The 22298-nt window shown below is 40.7% G+C and overlaps 5 non-coding genes across 5 annotated transcripts; 2 read left to right on the top strand and 3 right to left on the bottom strand.

The window, feature by feature from the left end:
• Nucleotides 1–299: 299 nt before the first annotated feature.
• On the bottom strand, nt 300–381 carry TRNAS-AGA (transfer RNA serine (anticodon AGA)). The gene has a single exon. It is a non-coding gene; the product is annotated as a tRNA-Ser (tRNA).
• A 4697-nt stretch (nt 382–5078) lies between these two features.
• On the top strand, nt 5079–5166 carry TRNAR-UCU (transfer RNA arginine (anticodon UCU)). Its single transcript is given in 2 exon segments — nt 5079–5115; nt 5131–5166. It is a non-coding gene; the product is annotated as a tRNA-Arg (tRNA).
• Nucleotides 5167–14526: 9360 nt separating this feature from the next.
• TRNAR-UCU (transfer RNA arginine (anticodon UCU)) lies at nt 14527–14599 on the top strand. Its single transcript has one exon. It is a non-coding gene; the product is annotated as a tRNA-Arg (tRNA).
• Nucleotides 14600–17827: 3228 nt separating this feature from the next.
• On the bottom strand, nt 17828–17900 carry TRNAK-UUU (transfer RNA lysine (anticodon UUU)). Its single transcript has one exon. It is a non-coding gene; the product is annotated as a tRNA-Lys (tRNA).
• Nucleotides 17901–19751: 1851 nt separating this feature from the next.
• Nucleotides 19752–19823, bottom strand: TRNAM-CAU (transfer RNA methionine (anticodon CAU)). Its single transcript has one exon. It is a non-coding gene; the product is annotated as a tRNA-Met (tRNA).
• Between the last annotated feature and the right edge of the window lie 2475 nt (nt 19824–22298).

Here is a 22298-nt window from a genome sequence, read left to right as displayed (position 1 = left end):
TATAGTAGTGGTTACAGGAATATATGCGTATAATTTCAAAAAGCCAATATTACTCTATGACAAAATTCTTAATAAAATAGAAATAGCTTAACACTTTCACCAACGTGTTATTTTGGGGAGGGTTTTGGGGAGAGAAAACTCGGGCACACTTGAGCCTTGTACAAGGATGGGAACGGGGAATTACTAAGGCTCTACTGAGGCTCTACTGAGGGAGTAATTTGCTCTCTCTTTGTTTTTCGCCGGAAGCACGTTTTTGCCAGGTTGGAGCAGGTGCACTCTCCGTAGGTTAAAATTTCAATCGCAGTCGGCAGGATTCGAACCTGCGCGGGGAAACCCCAATGGATTTCTAGTCCATCGCCTTAACCTCTCGGCCACGACTACTGGTATGGGAAGGGAGGGGTCTCACTATAAAACGATATGTGGTAGATATAAAGATAAGACTCCTGTGTAGATAAAAGTGTGTGCAGCGAATTGGGCAAAAACACTAAGATGAATGAAAGCTTGGGGAGGGAAGTCAAACTCTCTCCGGCAGCCCCGACATTTAGGAGAACTGGGATGATAGTACTCGCTGTACAAGTATCATTGTTCAAAGTTCAGGTCAGTTCACCAATTAGCGCCTGCCTCCCTCGCGGATGAGTTGGTTTCATGCTGGGTGCTGGGGTCTCCGAAACAGGAACCAAATTTACTCAGCACCGAGGTGAAATCAGCGTAATCCTACTTTTAGGCGTGGTGGGACCAACACTTCTGCTAGAACTTCTAGCCTGCTCGATGAATGATACTGTGCACAACGGGTTTCAGGGAAGGAAATGCTCCCGCTGATTTGTGTCTAAGGTGGGAGGAGAGAAAAACGACGTTGAAAATCTCCTCTGGATTCCCTCACTCGTTGTTCCTAGGCTCCTAATTTAGGCCCAAAGTATTAATCTCACTGTGTTTGGGAAAGTGCTTTGCAGATGCAAATACGCTTTCACTTTCCACACACATTAAGAAGAGGCATTGCCGGTCCATGAGTTTCATTTTCTGTGAGATCATAGCTGCTTTCTAAAAAATGGATTACGTGTTCAGTTTTTTGGGGGCAATGCAAGGGCTCGTTTTCTCTAAATGTAACTCACACTGCACGTTTCCCGTTCTCCTTTTTACATTTGTAACTCACTGGTTCCTTCAGCAGAATTTCCAGACGCTCTGCAGAAACGATTCAGAATAGAATGGTTAAAAGCAGATGCTGGATCCCAAGATGCATATATAGGTCCCCATTTTATGACCAACAAACTGTTAATGTGTAAGAGGTGAGAGCTGATGAATATGATGTATCCTTGAGAAAGCTGGTAGGTAGTTGCTTGGATTTAATACATTATATTTAACCAGAGGTAACAAAGTGTTCTTTAAATAGAGTTCTATTCAATTCAGATATCACTGAGAAAGCCTTATGGGAGGGGTAGATCTAATTAAATATCAAATAATTTACTTTTATCTATATCCAGAAAAGATCAATAATGCCATGACTGACAGAAGAAATCTGGTCATGAGGAGCAAGTGCATCACTCACTCTGTGTGCTCATAGATTCAGAGCATTTCTAATGTGTTTTTCCATTGGCAATTTTTGGAAAATTCCCAACCATGTGCATTAAGAGATTGCCAAATATATTTAAAATCTTTATCTCTGTCCCTGTAGGAGTATTTTTGGGGCAGACCTGTGTCATGAGGGTTCCTAAAACGTTTTTTTAAAGTTACAATTTTTTTGTTATGAAAATAAAGGCCCATAAAAGATTAGTTTATCAAAGTATGCATACAAAATAATTTTAAAAGTCTAATTAAATATTAGCAGGTGATGGAGGGGAGAGACGCCTCCATGGATTCTACAAACTTCTAACTAGCATCAATTATTCAAGAAACAAACTCAAGGCCCACGTGATTGTGAAGGGCATTGAAAAAGACAGTTGCTCAAACCAAATACTACTGAGGTAACATTCAGTAACCTCAAAGTCCTTGAGTCTACGTTTAGAGAATTCATCTTTCTTGTGCCAAGTAAAATAAATTTCTCCTTCTTGAGAAAACTTGGGTAATGATGACTAACACACTGGGGGTCGGGGGGGCATGGAGAGAAACCAGCAACAGCAGCACTTTGGTTTATCTCTCCCTCAGTATTTTGAATGCAGAAAAATGTGGATAGTTGAAGTCATACAGGATATGAATTGTGTCAATATCTTCCAGATAGAAACCACCAGGAATACATATGCAGTTGAACAAGTTGGGCATAGAGCTCCTTGTAGCAATTGAGAACACGGCGGGGAAGCATGGGTACATCCTAGTATAAGAGTACTAAAAAGTACTCAAAGGATTTAGTCTTGTGTTGGGCGATTTGGGAAAAGAGTTAAAGAATCAGGACTTTGTTTTAGATTAAATGTTGTCTGGAAGTAAGGGGTGATTCTGTGATTAAATAGCTTAAATTTAGGATTAGGATTTAAAATCCTATCCTGAAGGAAGGAAGAATAGAGCAATGCTAAAACTATGATTGGCAAAAAATCTTAGTCATTTTTTGGCATGTGTATTTACCAAGATGAGGTTTGGGGTCATTTTTGTGGTTTGAACAATGCTTTTGTGCAAGTGTGTGTGTGTGTTTCATGTTTGTGTTCGTGTTCAGGCATGATTACAAAGTGATCTTAATTTTGTCTTGATCAACCATGGTCATAGAATGGCCTTGTCTGACATTGGTGCTCTGTGAAATTGTTTCTGTTCAATAAAAGAACATCAAGTCCTAGCTGATAGTACCAGGTCAGCTCCCAAATGTCAAGGGCTGCTTTTATCTCTCTAAATTGTGTATTTTACTAATTTAATTGAATATTATATCAATATTTTTTCAGGAGCTTTCTAAATGTTATTTCAGTGGCTTTGTAATGTTCCATTATTCAGATGAAGTAAGAATTAATGAAATATTCCCCTTTGTTGGACTCCTATGTAAGCTGTGCTACTGTTATCAATGTTTTAAAAATACCATCATTGTTTTTGTGCACCAAATGTTTTTCTTCCCTTAATATTAATTTCCTAGAACAGTGTTCTACAAAACGAATTACTGATTCAAGTGTTATCAAGCTTAAAATTAGCTGAAATGACTGTATTTGGTAAGTGCTATGGTTTCAGGAACAAATAACATCTTGTGAGATTATAAAGAAGGGAATAATTACTCCTGTTACAGCAGAGGAAAAGAGAAGCTGGTGAAATTTAACTACGAATGAGAGTTTGGGAGATATGGACTTGAGAAAACTTTCCCCTTGTAATCTGAAAATGTGTTGGTATTTACTTGTGCCCTAGCAACACACTTCGATTCCCAGAATGGGGATTGGGAATCTAAATTAACTGTCCCTGTCCTGTTTCCCAGTAGCAGGACGCTGGCTCAAAATCCTCCCTCATGGACCACATAATCTCTAAACCCAGAATCAACCCTATTTATAATAAAACTTAATTCTGCATAGCTTTATTTACATGTTTCTACCTGTCCTTTGAGCTTTGTGCGCGACAGAACTTCTGAGCGGGTTGGAGACCGTCCCTGAATCCTCCTTTTCAGTAAGGAAGGGAGCTGGTCAGCTCCCCACCGACTCTTAGCCAGCATTCCCCCCACGGGAGACTTCGAATAGTCCTTTGGGCCAGGGGAAGGGCAACCCAGTTTACTGTTATCAAAGTCAGTTACCGGTTAGCTGTGAAAGCAAACGCAGACGACCCCGATTCTTTCGAGTGCCCTTCATTCCGGGTCCTTCTCCCACTAGCATTTCCAAGTCTGAGGCTGCCTGGAGGTGCCACTCAGCTCCGGCCCGCGTCTCCCCAGTTCCCGAAACTTGGACTTGAACCGACACGTCCTCAAAGACAAGAGGCTGGAGTATAAACTCTGTGGTCAAGGAAGCTTGACCAGATCTACCTCCCACCTCCCCAGTCCTTAGGCTGCCGGAAGGAGCTGAGGAGCTAAGGGAGTGATGCGCGGCGTGGTCCTGGGAAGAAGCCGAGCACTGGGAGAGCAACCACGGCCCGGAGGAGAGGATGCGGGAGTGGGCTGCGGGTGTGAACGCGCAGGCCCTCAATACCCAGGCTCCTAGGCTCTAGGGCTGCAAGAACTTTTTCACTCAACTCAAACTTCAGCTCTGGTCTAACACGTCCTTTTTCTGCTTTGCGTTTTTGCAGACAGTCGGTTCAGAGATCGCGTTTTGTCTTGTAATTTTCAGAATTATTTTCATTTCTGAAATAAAATGGCCTGAGCTTTCTTCTCTTCCTTCCACAACCCTCCTCCAGTTCCTCAGATCACAACCACTCGCCTGCTCCGGGTCAACAAACCTTGGACTCTCCTGCACTTGAGTTTCACCCTTAATGACCTCACCTGTAATTCATCCCTTTCTGTCCTCAAAGACATCAACCCACGTGACCGACGGTCGCTAAATGAACCAGTGCGACTGGACCATACGGTGTCACAGAAAAGCGGCAGCGAATAAAAAGGCGTCTTTTAATCTCAGCGCAGTCACCAAAAGAAAATTTCCGAGTTAGAAAACCTGCGATCTTTCCAAAGCTCCCTGGACGCATTTAAAAACTGTAGTCCTCTCCTTCAAGAGAGAGGGCGACAGTGGGATTGCGTTGCTCCATGAGCCCATTGGCAAAACAACATACGAACTCACCGTTTTCAAAAAGAACACAAGTACGAACAAGAAGGGCCCCCAGATCGAAAGAGAGAACTCCAAACTGGAGGAAAGGGAGTGGTGGGGCTGGCCACATATTTACAATATCTCCCAACGTCATTTGCTGGAAGTTCCTCAAATTCCATTTTTGCGAAGTCAACCGTCCCGAGAGTGGACTTGGAGAGACCAAATGAAACTGGACAAACTATTTCTTATTTCATGACAACGAATGACATTAGTCACTGAAAGGCTCAGAAATTCCCCTATGTTGGGCACTGCGTGTCCCTTGCACTGTCTTATTTGTTTTTGTGTTTCTTGAACTTTCACGGTGACTGGAACAGATTAAATCTCCACGAATTGTATTTATTGATAGGCAAATAAATAATCACCAGTCTTTGGGAACCAGCCAAGCCCCATGCATTGTCAGGCTCTGTGGCGCAATGGATAGCGCATTGGACTTCTAGCGTGGAAGCGAGGTATTCAAAGGTTGCGGGTTCGAGTCCCGCCAGAGTCGCGGATGTTTTGTCACCAAGTGGATGCCCTTGTCAATAGTCGGTCCATTCCTGTATGAATTGAACGTTTTCTCCACAGTCAGCGAATACCAGGTCCCTACATTTCTCACTGCCGATATTTCTACTTTCTGGTGTTTACATTTGAGGAGCTTCTTCATAAGCATTCCCACGTGTGTCAACAGTGATTTGATGAAAAAATTATATATCCTACCCATCTTTTGTGTGTATATACATGATAGCAGGAGAAGAGAAAGAATCAGAAAGCCAGATATCAGGGAGAATTGTTGGGGCTTAAATTATACTTGAAATCCTATGGGAGGAAAAGTAGATTCTGTCATTCTCAAAGTTGAAAGTGTCATTCTCATTCCTTGGAGTGGCTACATATTGTAAGTAGAGCTGTTACTAGAGCCCAGGACTTCTAAACAAGAACTTTTAAGCACCCAAAATTGGGTCAGTGGATAGACAGATTGTATTGTTACTAATAAGAATGCAGTAATAAGGCAGAAGTAGAAACGGATGTGTGCATGGGTCATTTTCTGGGTCCAAAGATAAACAGTCACATATAGGACATTCATAAGAAATGTGGTCTGTCACAATGAGAAAAAAAAAATTTTTTTTTTTTTGCTTGAATGCTTTGCTTAGTTTTGGGGAGTTCGTTCTAATAATGCCAACGTTTCAGGCCATAACTGTTTCTTATGTCACTTCTGTGCATTCCTTAGGAAACCATAATTATGAGTAAAAGTAACTGATTCATAGGAGAAGATGCTGGTGATCCTTTCCCGGAAGAAAAATGTGAGGTAACAGGATGTGAACCCAGCCGTGGAAGTAATGGTCCTGGCTTCTGTACTACGATGACAACACAATGTCTACAGTTCTGTGGCAGAAAATTGGAAAAAGAACAGAATGCTAGGAATCGCTTGGAGAAGAATGGCACCGTGCAGAATTTAGTGGGAAATCAAGAAAGGGCCAATGATGGCTCCTGCAGGAGGTCAGTCAGCATCTCCTCAGTTTGGACAAGGCACAGCTGCCCTGGGCTCTGGAATCCTGGGCTAGTTTCACCACAATGCCTTATCACTTGGAGAGCAGTTGTTTCTTTTTCCTTAACATACTCGAGACATTAGTATACTCTATCTGCAGAACCCCACTTGAAACCTTACTTCTCATTGTTAAGAGTATTTTGTCTCTAAGAAGTTTTACTTCAGAGCAATGCAAATTCATTTAAAATTAAATAGGCTAAAATTATGCATTTGAAAGCTAAGATGTGAATATGGCTAACTCAACACCTGGTCACAGGGGAGGAGACTAAAATTGGCTCTGGTCTTGGATGCAAACAAAGTCTTTGATGAAGGAAAGATCATAAGTTTGGACTCTAATAACTAAAAGATTAATAATAATCCAGAGAACCAAGGGAATATAAGATCTGCACAGACTTGAAGACAGTACCAAAAATGTCTAAATAAGTTTTAGTGACCACTCTTGCTTGGCAAAGAAGAAGCTTCTTTGGGAGGATAGGGAAAGGAGGAAGTTAGTCTATGAGAACAAGAACTAAAGTGGAGGGAAATGGCTTTGCCTAAAAAGGATTTAATAAAAAAGTTTTTAAATGGCTTTGCCCAGTTCCGCATCTGGAATAGTGGACTGTCATTGACCAAAAAAAAAAAAAAATCCACAGACATAACCATAAAGTTCTATTTTCTGATCCATCATCCATAGACAAAATGGTCAAGACACTACCAAAAAAAAAAAAATCAGTTTCCTTTATAAAGTGAAATGGCCACTTCAATTTTCTTTTAAAAATAAACGATCTAGACAACATTATTGTATTATAATCATCAAACTTGCTAAGAGACTAGAACTTAATTACTCAAACACTAAAAAGAAATCATAATTACTCTAAGCTAAGAAGTTAGCCTACTACAGTTTCATGGATACTGGCGGAAGATATGAGACTCCTGGATGAGAGACAAAGGACAATTTATTATTCACCACAATATCAGTAACCAGATAACATCATTTGAACTGATTCCCCAAGTATCATATCCCCACAGGGATCACTTGGAGGACATCTTGGAGGCTGGTTACCAGATATGTCTAAGTGTGGTCTTTGTATTTATCCACCTTGGTTGTAGTAGGGCTTTTTGAATATTCAGATCAATTTCCAGTTATTATCTTTTCAAATGTGGCTTCTTTCCAATCTTTTCTCTCCTTGCCTTCTTGGCTGTAACTGTCAATGTGTTATACCTTCTCAACTTCTTGATTGTGTTTTCCTTTAATAACCTTTTTATTCTGGATAATTTCACCTTACCAGTTTATTAACTCTCTTTTTGCTAATTTGTTTTAAAATCCATCCATTACATTCTTAAATTATTTTTTAAAGTTTTGTTTTAAAGTTTATATTTTCTTTTTCTATTTTCAGGTGGGGTTTTTTTTTGAGTCAAAATTCTTAATTTTGTGTGTCATTTCCTTTGACTATATTAAGTGCAGCTAATTTTGAATCACTTTGTTGGACTATCATTGTGTGGATTCCAGGAGGGTCGGTTTCTACTGTCGGATGTTTCTCATAGTTTTGGTCAGTTTTGTTGGTGCTTTGGAAATCTGCCATCAGAAATGAAGTGTTTTACTAAAGAATAATGGATTGCATACTTTTCTTTTAAACCTCCCCTTGCCATGGGACCACTGGTAAGGTAAAGTAAGATCACTTGAAACAATATGTACTGGTTTGAAGACTATGCTTTTAAGTCATAGTATGCTTTCCAATAGTCATCAAATTTTGGAATAACTTGAAGCATTGCTAGCTTGATTCAGTTCAACTTAAAATTTTTAGATGGGTTAGAAATTACATGGAGTTTCTATAACAAACATTATCCATATTAAATTAAGATATTATTGAGACAGAAATTACATATTTTATTGTATGTCCTCCGAAAACTCACTGATACTATAGTAAAAAGACTTTTTAAAGCACAACTATGGGAAGAACACAAGAGAATTGAAAAGCAAGAAACATTAAAGCCAGAAAACAGGTGGACAAATAGACTTCACAGAAACAACCTGATTTATACCAAAGATTCTTCAAAAAGCTCTGGAACTGAGAGCGCTATGTACTGGAGGCTAAAGGGAAATTTAAGCAGATTGTCTAAAATTTGAGAAGCAATTAGATTCCTAAATTCTCTGCACTTATATATACTGACTGTTTGGCCTTCCACCGCCCAGGAAGAAATCTGGAGATTTATCCTTCAAAGGAAATAAAGAATGGGGTTAGACTCTTACAGATGAGGATCTGAGTACCATAGTGAGAACGGGAGAGGTTAAGCATTTTGGTGTATAGGAACGCTGAAGGCCGAAATGCCTAGCTCTTTTTCTTCACCTTACTCTCAGATCTCTGCCAGTTAGGGCTTTACCCTGCTGGCAGGACTGAAAAAAACAGACTTTCAAAAATGAAAGGTAAAAATACTAAGGATCTATGTATGGGGCAACCGATGTAAGTTGGGAAAGTCTAACATAACAGATAAGCATATTGAAGGCTCTCTTCACCATTACCTCAGACTTTGAGTTATTTTTATAACCTAAAAAATAAAAACAAAAAACCCTTGAGAACACTCTCCACTAAAACAGTGGAGCAATTAAACGAACAAAAAATAGATTATAAACAGGTGAGCAAAGAGAAGATTCAGATGACAGCTGTGCAGCAGGTCCACAGAGCAACCAGTTCAGACTGCAAGCAAGTAGAGGTCAACTGGAAAAATAGCTTCAAGAAAAATATTTGAACTGATGTATTACCTGATTTGATTGATCTTGTGGAAAGCTCTACTGAAAGCTATTTGGCAGTTAAGGAAGAATTAGCAATTACCAATAGATGCGAAGGAACTTAGGTACATTAAAGTTTTTCTTTTTAAAGTTTGCCTTTTTAGGCAATTATTAGCATCCAGTGAAGAATGGAAACAGAATCATAGCTCACAACAATGCTGTGTATAATACTTTCATAGGAAAATGACCTAAACAATAAATGTTGAATTAAACAAAAGCTGAGACATAATTATTTTGGAAGGATAAGGAGTAGTGGGTGATGGTGGTGTAAAACAGTTAACTAATTAACATGATGGAAAGTAAGTGGATAATATCTTAATTGATTAATCAATAATAGCAGTTATACATATTATTTAGGAAAATAGAGATCTGTAAATCCAAGAAGGAAACAGTTAAAATGTTAATTTTGGTGGCATCTAGACAAGGTAATTTGAGGAATTAGGGGACAGAAGACTTACATATTTCACAATAAGACTTCTAGTAATATTGAACCTTTCAAAGCATATGCATGCTAGAGGAATTTATACTGAGACATTCAGAAAGCACTCATTTTTATTTTTAATATAAGGACTATTTATAAAGATGTATACAATTAGAGAAAAACCACCAGGGAGGATGTAGTTCTCCAGCACAAGTAATAGTAGGGGTATTATTACTCCTATACCTGAGGAGGCATCGAGAGAGTGTAATTAATTGAACTCGGAAGAGAGCCTTGTAGAGAGGGCTACCTTGAGGTGTGGCCCCCGGTCAAGTAATGCAGCTCATCTGGTGACCTGCAGGGAGAGAGACAAGAAGTAAATACCTGCCACTCATATCTCCTCCTGGGACTCCCACTGACCTAAACCAGCTGGAAACCAAAGAGCTCGAAAACCCATACAGGCCAGGTCCAAGGGCTATATCAGCATGCAGTAGGGTGAAGAGCCACACACACACACACACACTATAAAAATATATATATATATATATATATATATGGCACAAGCACAAAAGAGAATTGACAATGAAAAAAACAGCAAATGATATAGAGGATATCAGAAGAGAACAGCAAAAACAGAACTAAAATTTCAAAAAGGATTAGGTAGAAAATGATATGTAAAAAGAAAAGCAAAGAAGATTCAACATATGAATTGCTGGATTTACCAAAAAAAAAATCAAGGTAATAAAACATATATTTAACAAATAATTTAGGTTCTGTTAGGTAGAGCCACCCTTAGGGGCAATGGGACCTGGGCAAGTTTTTCTTTTCTTTCTTTCTTTCTTTCTTTCTTTCTTTCTTTCTTTCTTTCTTTCTTTCTTTCTTTCTTTCTTTCTTTCTTTCTTTCTTTCTTTCTTCTTTCTCTTTCTTTCTTTCTTTCTTTCTTTCTTTCTTTCTTTCTTTCTTTCTTTCTTTCTTTCTTTCTTTCTTTCTTTCTTTCTTCTTTCTCTTTCTTTCCTTCTGTCTATGAAAACAACTTGATTTAAAAATTACTCCTGCCTGAGAATCACTGTTCTACTCCTTCTGCCTCTCACACCTCTCTTACCTTATGCCATAGAACATATCAACCTCTTCATTTCACAGCCCATACCCTTAGACTAGCAAAGAGACGTGATGGGAGAAGGTATGCAAGAAAGGAAAGAGGAAGGAGAAGAAAAAAAGAGAGTCAGTTGAGGACAGTGGAGAGGGAGGGACACGCAGGAGAGCTGTGGAAGAATATGCAAAAGTTATCCTTACAGAACAGTTAAAATACTGAATATAGGAACTTATAACCATCACCTCAAATATATTTTAAGACCTGCATTTTAATACTGATATATTAGTATTATTCCATAGATATTCATAAACATGCAATTTTTATTGAAAGAAAGAAAAGGAAAAGAGGGAAGGAAGGCGGGCGTGATGAGGGAACAGACATCTAAATCGCACTGGTCTAAGAAGGGTGAAATATGGATGGTATTGGGTAAGATTTGGCAACGCCTCATACGAAGGTAGTTGTGACCACTCACAGAAGGTGCAGAATTTGGGCGTGATAAAGACAGAACAACCCCATCTCAGAAGTGGGGTTCGAAACCACGCCTCCAACCAGAGACCAGAAACCCCGAGCTCGGGAAGTAGAAACTTGAGTCTGGCGCCTTGGACCACTCGGCCATCCTGACATATTTGCTTTTAAGTGTGGTATAATCTGCTGCTGTGATTAACAACCAATGAAATTCGTATTACATCCAGAATACGTGGGGTGAAACACAAAGCTCTGAACTGATCGCAAAACGGAAGAGGCAAAAAGACAATTTTTGATAGAAGCTAGAGGCTGTTGCTATGGCACAAAGTTAAGTCAGCCCCAGAGCCCGGGAGCCGGGGGTATTGATAAGCCGCTCCCACCACACGTCCCCTTATCCCTCCTGCACCGCGCTGCCTACCTCCCAAAGGCCCGCCAGGCCACGGCCCACGACGGTCCCCATGGTGTGGGAATTTCACAAATCATAGAAAAGCCCACAGAACAGAATTAGCGCTGGTTTCGAAGACCGCTTCAGCCTGCTTCCCGCAGTGTTCATGCTCTCGCATTCCCACAATAAAATAAAAAGTAACATAGGCAAGGAGAGAGCCCGTGAGAAGGGCTAAAACCCTCCTTTAATAAACCTATTTTAAAAAAAGTAGACCTATTTAAACATTAGAACTGTCGGTCTAAGAGTACGAGGCAGGCATATTTCACACTCTTCCGGTGTTTCTCCCCATAATCTTCACTTCTCCTTCCATATCTTCTCTTCACTGGCTTTTATCTCCCTCATTTCTTTTCTCCCATTAATTTCCTCCCAATGGCCTAGGGAAAGGGGATGCGATGTATTATGTGATACCGGATAATAGATACACGAGTTAAAAGGGTTGATAGCCGTTACCGAGTAACAAATAGTTTCTCTCTCTCTCCACCCCAGCCCCCCAGCCCCCAGTGGTAAAGGTGAGAGGTTTTTACTCTGTTGTTTATTCTTCATTTTGTGTCAAGCTAGTTCCTACTGTCCTTGCTTCCATTTCCTATGGTTAGGGCTCCCAGCGTTGTAGACACCAGGTGTAAATCAGTTATTGCAGTCTACTTTGTATATGGACAATGGCCAAAGGGGAGTTGATTTTACTTTTGTTGTTTACCTGTCTGTAATTTTTTGTCTGACTGAGCACCTAAGATATTATTTGCTGCTTTCCTGACCTTCCCTTCCCAAGAATGTGACTTTTTGCTTTCCTATGGATAAAGCTGACTCGATTTATTTTTTTACTCACTTATTTATTTATTTAACAATATTTATTTAATGTATACTCAGATTCTGTAGTTGGGTCCGAGGATACAGAAATGGAGCAGTTGGGGGCTGGGGGCAGACAGTACCCCAAGCCAATGAGTGCCAAAACACACTCCTGCCAAAGTCTGCCAGTGACACACCTGCAACTGAAAAGGCTGGTTTTACTAACTATTGCAGCAAGAGAGAATGCACACCAGGGTAACAGTGGAGTGTCTCAGTCAAAGAGTGTTAGAAAGAACTGATTATAGGATTTGGGTTTTGGTTAGGTGATTTGGGGGAGGGTTTAAGGAAGTATGGCTTTGCAGTGGTTTGTATGCTGTCAGGAGGTGGGGGTAATTCTATGGTTGGATATCTTAAATCTTATCTAAAGGGAGGGCAAACTAGAGTAAAAATAGAGCTGGAATTAGTAAAGAAGCAGCAGTCGTTTATATGAAGTGGGAGAGGGGAATGTTTGGTATTCTGTGGCTTGGACAATGTTCATGTTTTCATTTGTGTGCAGGCACTATTATGGAGTTGTCTTGTTTCTGTCTTAATTTACTAGAGAGGTCTTGTCTGATATTGATGTTCTGGGAAATTGTTTATATTCAACAAGAAAACATCAAGACATAGCTGTAAATGCCAGGTCAGCTCCTGGATGTCCAGGACTGCTTTTCTCTGTCTCATAATTAATATATACAGACAGCTAGATGGTGGTAAAAGCCATAAAGAAACATTAAGCAAGGAAGAGATACGGGATGTGAGGGAGATCTTTGACATTGTTGAATAGTGTTATTATTGATGGTCTCATTGAGAAGGTGGCATTTGCACAAAGACCTGAATGAATAAAAGGATTGACTCATGTGAATACCTGGGATAGATATTTCCAGGTAGAGGGAATAGCAAGGGCAAAGTTGATAAAATGGGATGAGGCCTGAGGTTTTTGAGTAAAGGCAAAGAAACCTATCTATCTGGCAGAGAAATTGTGCAACATATAATCTCATTGCTTAACCTGTCTCCATCCTTTCCCAAATCAAGATTATCATCCCTTCCTGCCCACTCCTCCATCCCTAGGCCTCACCGGAGCTCTCATCCTATTCTTTCTTCCACGTCTGATTTTTATCTTATCAATGACGTTGAGAGTCAGAAAAAGTACCTAAAATTGCATGAAGCTCAGAGATATAGAGAGGATGTTTATTTTATACATTACTTGGACACTGGGAGGAAAAATATTCTGCAGGTGTGATGGTTTGTATTTTTTTGGTCAAGTCAAAATGACCTCTGATCACATTTAGTAATATCTAAATGTTATTCCCCAGGTATATAATTGTCACATTATATTTAATTTCTGAAATTCTGTGTGTAACTTATATAATAAAATGACATTTGCACACACATTATTTCATAATGGTTAGTATTATAGGTAATATGAGTTTTATGCATTATTTTCTTCATATTTGGTCAGGATTGCATTTGGCTTCATGTATAGAAACCACAATAAATAATGCCTTAAATAATAGAAGGATTACTGATTCAAAAATAAGTAGTCCTGGGTTAGGCGGTCCTCATGAAACTAAGCACTTCCTATCTTCCTCTTCTGCCACCTATGCTTTGGGATGTTTGTCCCCATGATCTCTCTACGGGTGCTCAAAAACTGTGTCATGAACAAATAAACACTGAATGAAACAAGAGCACTATTTCCTTAACTGCCAAGTCATTCCTGTCTTTGGAGGAGTGGGCCTCTAGATAAAATGTGGAGGAGAAAATTAGAGGACGTCTTGGATTTTTTTCCCCTAGCCCTGAAGAACCCAGACATCCCATTTCTGAAACTGAGGGGAAAATACCAAAGGGTACAACCAGATTTGATTCTCCTGCAGTAGGTCCAGGTTATGAAACTCATTTCTCCCCATCTTTTCATTCTTTGGAAGATTCTCCTCAGTTACTCCAGTCGTTCCTAAAAATGGTCATCTCCTCTGGGTTCCCCCACAGGTTGGTGAGGGAGCCTGTGCATCTTCTCTTCAAACATATCTGAGAAGTAAATATGGTCTCCGAGGGTCCTTCTGCCCAGAACTGCGAATCCCCTTCGGCAATAATTGACTCTAGGAATAATCTTCATTCTCCCAGCAATTAAAAAGTGTGCTTGAACGTACAGTGCAGAGGTTAAATGTTCTGCTTGGTGAGTAAATGATTCAAGTGGTCGAGCCACACTTTTGGAAGACCTTAGTTTTTCTGAAGCCATGGATTACTCCAGCTCTTCCTGGGCATTGAAATTGCTAATGGAATTTGGTTACTTATAGCATGAATTAAAGCCTACAACAAGTGCCTTGATGGCTCAGTTGGCAGAACATCAGACTTCTAATCTGATGGCCCAGGGTTCAAGTCTCTGTTCAGGTACTGGTTCCTGTGTTTTTCTTTTTTCTTTTTCTGTTTTTTTTTCTTTTTCTTTTTTAGGCAACGCACATTGACGTATTTTGGAGAAAAGGGGGAAGGTTTATGTAATGTACTTTAAATGACTCAGAAAAATATAATATATATAGAGGAAATAATAAAAACAAATGGAGTAAAATGTTAAGAAAAGGTGAATCTCGGTGAAGGGTGTTCCCTCTAGTATTTTTAGTTTTGCAACCTCTTGTAAGTTTGAAATTATTTCCAAATAACAATTTTACAGTTAAGTATATTAGTAAATGTAATTGTATAAACATCAAGAATCACCAGACTTTGAAATTGTAAACTACAAGTTCAGCAATTTTTACAGGTTGTATATGTCCAAATTTCAAAACATCCAAGTATAAAAGAAACCAGCACACTGTATATGTTTAGGTGTACTGTATAACTTATGTTAGCTAGCACCTAATAACAACAACATTATCAGGCTTTTTTTTTTTTAACCAACACAATAGGTTTTCATTTTTACATATAAAAATTAAACTACTTTAGCAAATTAGAGCTATGGAAGGTGTCAGCTCAAATGTCCATATTTTTACATGAATTGAAACATACTATCCCCGCTGCACACTTTGACACTCTGTGGTGACTCCATGATTTGGAGGAGAAACACAAAGTTACTTCTGTTGTTGCTACATAATGGGCAACAACAATATAACAATATCATCTATGTTAGATCACTAGTGGGTTTACTTTTTTTATAATGCTTTACAAATAGTTTAAATTTTATATTAAATACAATAAAAAATGGAATATGTTAGTAACATTGTCAGAGTAACTAATGACAGAGAAATGACCAGCGGCTCCCAAACTTTGAGGCATATTGAAATCACCTAGGTGGCGATTTTAAAAACCTACTGAAGCCTGGCTCCCACCCCCAGACATCTTAAAAGCACCCAGGTTAATCTAATGTGCATCAAAATTTGGGGACCATTGAGAGCTTTCCAAGGGCGGTTCCTGCACAAGCAACATCTCCATCACCTCAGTCAACAAATGAAAATTCCCACTGCAAGATCCTGGAATATTTCCAGAGCCAAATGCGCACATTTTGAACCGCCGCGCTGAGGGTAACTTCATCCAGAGAGAAGGCGGCCGTGGATTCCCATCTGTAGGCCTTTGCTTGCTTGGTGGACGCATTGATAAACCAACATGCAGGAATTCGACATAAAACAAAACAACAAAAAGAGAGAAACAAAGCAGCAAGATTCCCTTTCTGTGCAGTTAAAGACTGGGAACATCGCCTCTCCGCGGGGTAATCGAACCCCGGCCCCCTGTATGACAGGAAGGGATACTCACCACTGCGCTAAAGAGGAAGACGTAACCATTGATTCAAAAGAGTCTCAACTGAAGAGACATTTACGCTTTGTGTCCTGAACTCTTTCTGGGCAGTGAATTCCTGGGAGTTTCACCAATCTTTACAATAAGAATCTGTTATAAGAATCTATAAAAAGGAATTCCCCACTTATCTAAATCTGAAAACGGCCCTGCAAAGGATTGCAACGTTGCTATAGTTTAATCACTAATAGCAAAGAAATGTTCTTTAATAGACATTAAACTTTAAAGCAAACAAACAAAAATCTCCCTCTGCTCCAAAGAACTTCCTTTCTTCTTCACCTCAAGCTTTTTCCTTATTTTATATTTACCTCAAGGGTCACCTTCCCCTGGGACTTTTTTTCACACCAGTGTGATTTAGATGTATTTCCTCTGTTTCACTTTGTCATGATAAGATCATATATAGATGTGTGAATTTCTATGTGGAATAAAGGTAAGGGTTTAGTCTTAAAATCTAGGTCTTAGATTTTTCAGGGTGGGCATTAAACGCATGTTTATTTTTGTGTAGCCTCTTGGTAGTAGAAATTCCACTGTTAGGAATAGTCCTCAGTAAAATTCCAGCTCAGTTCCATAGGTGGCTTTGCAGAGGACAGTCATTGTAGCAATTCCAGGCAGCAGAGAATTGAAGACAACTTGGATATCTAAAATGAATGTGCTACACAGAGAGAAAAACAGTAAGTTTTCTAGGGCTGCCAGAACAAATTACCACAAACTGGTTGGCATAAAAACAACCGAAATTTACTCTCTCTCAGCTCTGAATACTAGGAGTCCAAAATTAAGATGTTGGCAGGGCCATGCTCTTTCTGAAGTTTCTCTGAAGAACTCCTTCCTTGCCTCTTCCTAGCTTCTGGTGGATCCCAGAAATCCTTGATTTTTTTTTGGCTGTAGCTGTATCATTCCAATCTTTGCCTCCATCCTCTTATGACTTTCTTCTTTCTCTCTGCATCTGTGACCTTTCTTATAAGGATACCAGTCATTGAATTTAGGTCCCACCCTAACCCAGTATGACCTCATCTTAATTTAACTAATTACTCCTGCAAAAACTTATTTCCAAGTAAGGTCACATTCAGAGGTTCTAGAAAGACACAAATTCCAGCTGACACTATTTAACCTACTAAAATTAAGTATGAAGGATGAAGTGTTATATGCATAAACATAGTTAACTGCACCAAAGTATGCATTAATAGCTGTAAAGGTACTGATTAAAACTGGTTGTGATGAGAGGGAAGGGAGGTGGAGAGGAAGAGTATACAATCTATGTTATTATTGTTCAGACTAAAGAAACAAAAGAGATTCTCTAAAGAAAGACAGGCACCAAATGCCTAAAAGGCAAATCTTCATGGTTCATGTTCTTTGATTGTCTGGTGAGAGCTTCCTGGCTCATGGACCACTGTCTTCTCACTGTTGCCTCACGTGGCAGAAGGGAGAGAGAGCTTTCTGGGGTCTCCTTTGAGAGGGCACTATTTCTATTTAGGAGGGATTAACTCATGACCTAATCACCTCTCAAAGATCCCACCTCCTAATACCATCACATCTAGTCGGGTCCATCCAAATTGCTCCCCTCCACTCCCAGATTAATGAATCATTTTAAGGGAACTTTAAATGGCTTACTTCTCAATAAATCTATTACTGGTTTATTATTTTTATATGATGCCCTTTTTCGATTCCTCTTAGAAACTTGGGGAAGTATTTCTGTGAATATTTGAGAAAGGAAAATTAATGAAAAACTAAAAGGTAAACTATTTTAGGTCAGTGCCTTTCCCTAAATTGACTGTTAAGGTTTCCCCACTTTCAGAGGCATTTCTAAATGGGCTCTGTTACCTGAAATGGAAAAGTAGTCTTTTCCGCCTGAACAGGGACTTGAACCCTGGACCCTCAGATTAAAAGTCTGATGCTCTACCGGCTGAGCTATTCAGGCTTCGTCAGAAGTTTTTTAACTCGTTATACAGAATGCCTAAGAATACCGAGGTGTGCTAGTGATGTTCATGATTTCGGAAATCACTTGGGTCTGCCAGGGGCGTTGATCGCGTACCCCCGACCCAGCGTTGCAACTGGCTTGACTGTATTGAAGATTCCATTTAACCCCCAAACTATTTCTTCGTTGCACAGACAATTATTGTGTAGCACTTATTGCAGGGGGAAAGTCGTGCTGAGAGTAGGGTGGGATCCGTTGGGGAGGGAATATTCCTGCAGTTAATGATTGCAGACAGAGCCCTTTGAGGCCGCACCCATTCATCAGAGGTGGCTTTAGAGCGGGCGCGCAGGCTCCTTCACCAGCAATGACTTCAGTAGGTGGGAAGAACTTCAGGAAAATCAAAAATTGGGTAAAGAATGAAGGTTATGTCACAAGGAGGAGGTTTATTTCCCTTTGTTTCCTCCAGTGTTTTCTTTCAGAGTTAGGGTCTGCTGGAATTTTAACGCCACAGCAAGAAACAACCTAACGCCCACTTCGAAGTGGTGCTTCCGTCCAGTAAAAGAGCTCCCTGAAAACCCACTTCTTCAAAATTTTCTTACATCTCACTTTTTCAGCACGCCCACCTTTCCGCACCTTTCCTTCACACGCCTTTTCTTCACCCTCTCCCCAGTCTCCTTCCCCCCTACTCTTCCCTTCGTCTCTCCAACCTCCCTCTTGCCAGTGTGGGGAGTCCACATTTGTCCCTGTCCTATTCCTTTACTTTTCAACTCCACATTTTATCTTGAGCTCCACTCTCTTTAAAGGCAGGAAGGACCAGGCAGGTGGAACAGCATTCGCTGCCTCTGTCACGGCAGGTCTTCATTTGTTCATGAGACTGTTACCGAAAGTGGGGTCCGGCTGTCCGCTGCTCTAATACTTGAGAGGCAAGCTTGGTGAAAAAGAAAGTTTGCTTTATTTCGGAGGCCGGCAACCAGGGGAGAGGGCGGACTCCTGTCCAAAGACCGACTCCCCCCACTGACAATCAGTGGCCAAGAGCTTTCAAAGGCGGGTTTCAGGGGTGGATAGGCGGAGGGAGGGCGCTACATGCAGAAATAGCACTGTTAGCTCTGACAGTCATCTTGAAATTGGTCGTGGTTGGTCTGATCAGTGTCATCTTGATTGTTTTGAGTACAGCCAATCTTTAGTTCCAAGGCCGATTTTTTCCCATTTCTTTGAGGTCAGTTCTCAGAATTGTGGCAGCTTAGGTCGTGGCTACAGTCTGGTCATCAGGTAGTTAACTTCTTCCACCTGGTGGGAATTTCAGTATCTACAAGACAGCTCACAGAATGTGGCTGAGAATATTACCTATAGCCCTGAGGAGGAACTAAAGGGCATTGACTTTGCTCAATGACTAAACTATTATTATTTTGTCCTCTTTGACTGCTTTCCTTTGCTTCTGCATTTTCTCACTTCTCTGATTATACTTATTCTTTTGGCTAGTTTTTCTACAGATAAAAGGCAGGCGGGGGGCATGGGGAGGGGCGGGGAAGACCGAAGGGTCCTGCTCCGTTTCAAGTCTTGTTAACACGTCTGCATAGGCAAAAATGCAGTGACAGGGTCACTGCACACAGACAATAATTAAGATGTTGCATTGTTTCCCAATATGTTGCGAGCTTTATAAACATTGATAAAGACACATTTTTGATAGACGTTAATTTTCATTAAGATCCAAAAGAAAACAAGAAATGTAAATCAGTAGTGTCACTGTCATGAGTGCTTGAATTTAACTGCCTCTGCCTGGTGTTCTTATGGGAATCTTGGAGTTTGAGGAAGTGAATAACGTGTGTTGGTCCAATTTTGGAAAAAGAAAAGTCATAGCAGAGGATGGTTTCGATCCATCGACCTCTGGGTTATGGGCCCAGCACGCTTCCGCTGCGCCACTCTGCTCTTTGCGCTTGGCTATTTTCTTGTACCTTATCAATTTGTATACAGACTGATAGACGCTCAAGCCTGTCGATTCTTCCCTCTCCCCCTTTCCCACTAACTTCCTTCTTTCATTCTGAGTTGGCCCCACATTTCCTTCTCAAGATTGCTGCCTACGAGCAAATCTCTAAGGCTTCTGCACTTTTGCAATTTACTCAAAAACCAAAGCTCTGAAACCCTTTCTCAGGAACTTGGTATTCAACCCGTTAGGGTCTCCTACACCGATTTCTAGGGATGAATTTAGAACTCAGACTTTTTTCCCCTGCGCCTCCCACAGCTCACTCCCAGACTCTGAAGTTGCGACGTCTTGGCTCTTCCCCCTCAATGGCAAGGCTGCGGACAGGGCAGGGGCACTGTACGCCCCTGGAGAAACTGAAGACGTGGCGGAAGAGAAGAAAAAGCAAATACTTCCGAGAATTGTCACTCGCAGAGCTGAGGGAGACGTGAAGCCCAAGGTGATCTACCCTAGCTGGATTCTTTGTTCACACCTCAGTCCACAGCCACCTGCTGCCTGCTTATTCAAAACCAGACTTCTCCCTTTTTATTTTCATGGTTATATGCCACATTCTTTTGTATGATTTGGATTGCTCTAATATATTTTTAAAATAAGTGTTGGACATCGAAGGTGCTACGGAGGAGGTGAAACTTTTAAGTGGATTTTTACAAAGACAGGTTATCAATACTCCAATCTCCTTAGGAACCAGAAATGATCATTTTCCAAGGGCAGAGAAAACTCGAGTTTCTTGAGATGAACCTAGCCACCAATATTCAAAATCCAGAAGGGTGATTTTTGCTGCATAAGTCTACCTCAGGAGATGATTGATTGATTCCTTTTCTGAGCTGTTCTTTCCTTCTCAATTCCCCTCTGAATTCTGCAGGGCTCCGATTCTACTTTTTTTCATTTTCTCTGCTACAGAAGCCACAGACTTTGTCTTAACCTCCTAAGACCGCAGCCATGGAATCATCATTTCCTCAGATATTTTCATCCCCAGTAACCTCCCCAGCTACATTAACAGAATAAAACTACCACCTTCAAAAAGAGAATCATTGGCCCATGGTCTTGTAAGCCAATAACTTTTAGTCCTGAGTGCTCTCCCAGGAAAACCTTGGAAGGAAGGTTTGGAAATTTGATGAGGTATGGTTGGGGTCCAGGCCTTGGCATTATTAGTGGCCTTCTGTAAACCTCTTCAAAAGCTCAATGCAAATGTTCTTATTCCAGCAAAGTAACCTGAGTCCTTGAGGGTCACACCTTTTTTGTGGGCATTTATGTAGCTTTGGATTCTAGGGCATATAACACACACATTTCATTTCTATTGTTCATTCCTTATTGCCTCATCTTTAGCTTCAAATTTATCTTTCAATTTCTATTCATCTGCTTAAAGTTCTTATTTGAAAGGCCCATATTGCAGTCACAGTTCAGCTACAGGTTGGAGCAGCTAGAGGAGCTGCAGATGATATTTCATCACCAGAGGGACCAAGCCAGTATCTTTCCCACAAGATTCTGAATATGATTTGTTCTCCTTAAATGGGCCAGATTCATGGGCCTGAGACCTATGCAGTCACGCAGCTCACTGCCCCCAAACGCACACTCAGAAGGGTCCTGCTCTTGGGGTTTAATGCTCTGCAATTGCTCTCTTGAAATTCTTAATAGTTTTACCTTTACACACGTTTCGTGAGGTCCAATAGGACATGGAGCATGTGCAGTTGTGGGGCTTTCGTTGAAGCCTTGGCTCTCACAGGTCCCGCCACCCAGAGATGAGTTTTCAGCGGCCAATGTACCCTTCAGCTGGCAAACTGCCCTACTATCCTTCCCCACACCCCTCTCACACCTGCCTCAGCAGTAAGCCCCCTGGGAGGTCTAGGGAAGAGGTGGTTAAGCAGCATAACCCTGGTGCCTCTCGGGTGTGGCACAGTGCCTGTTGTCCCTATCCCAGGCTGGCAGCCTGACAGTGCCAGGCTAAGTTGGGTGGGAGTCTTGGTGGGCGTGAGCCTTTAACCCAGACTCATATGGGTATATTTTCATAATTTTAAGAGCACTTTCTTCCTGCTTTTTGAACAAAGGGCCCTCATTTTCATTTTTCACTGGGTCCTGTAAGTTATGTATCTGGTCCTGCTCCCCAAATTTCCATAGAGTCTGGTTCTCTTTCCTGCAAACCTCCCCCCCTCCCTCGCAGCTTCTTTACTATCTTTCGATCACCTTTGAAAAGTCAGGCCTGAATTCTCAAAGAGGGAGCCTGATGTCTTCACGGGAAGAATGCAGGATCAGCTACTTCCCACAGGACAGGCCAATAAATTGAGTGACGAGGTGTTGAGGCAAGGGGAGTGACTTTATTTGAGAAAGCTAAACAACAACAGTAAAGAAGAAAAAAGAGAAATCCAACTAACCAAGAAGATGGTGGACAAGTGCCCTTAAAAAACCATCTTAATATGGTTTTTAAA

Source organism: Globicephala melas, chromosome 11, assembly GCF_963455315.2.
Source record: "Globicephala melas chromosome 11, mGloMel1.2, whole genome shotgun sequence".
NCBI classification, from domain to species: Eukaryota; Metazoa; Chordata; class Mammalia; order Artiodactyla; family Delphinidae; genus Globicephala; species Globicephala melas.
This window is presented reverse-complemented; position numbering and strand designations above follow the sequence as displayed.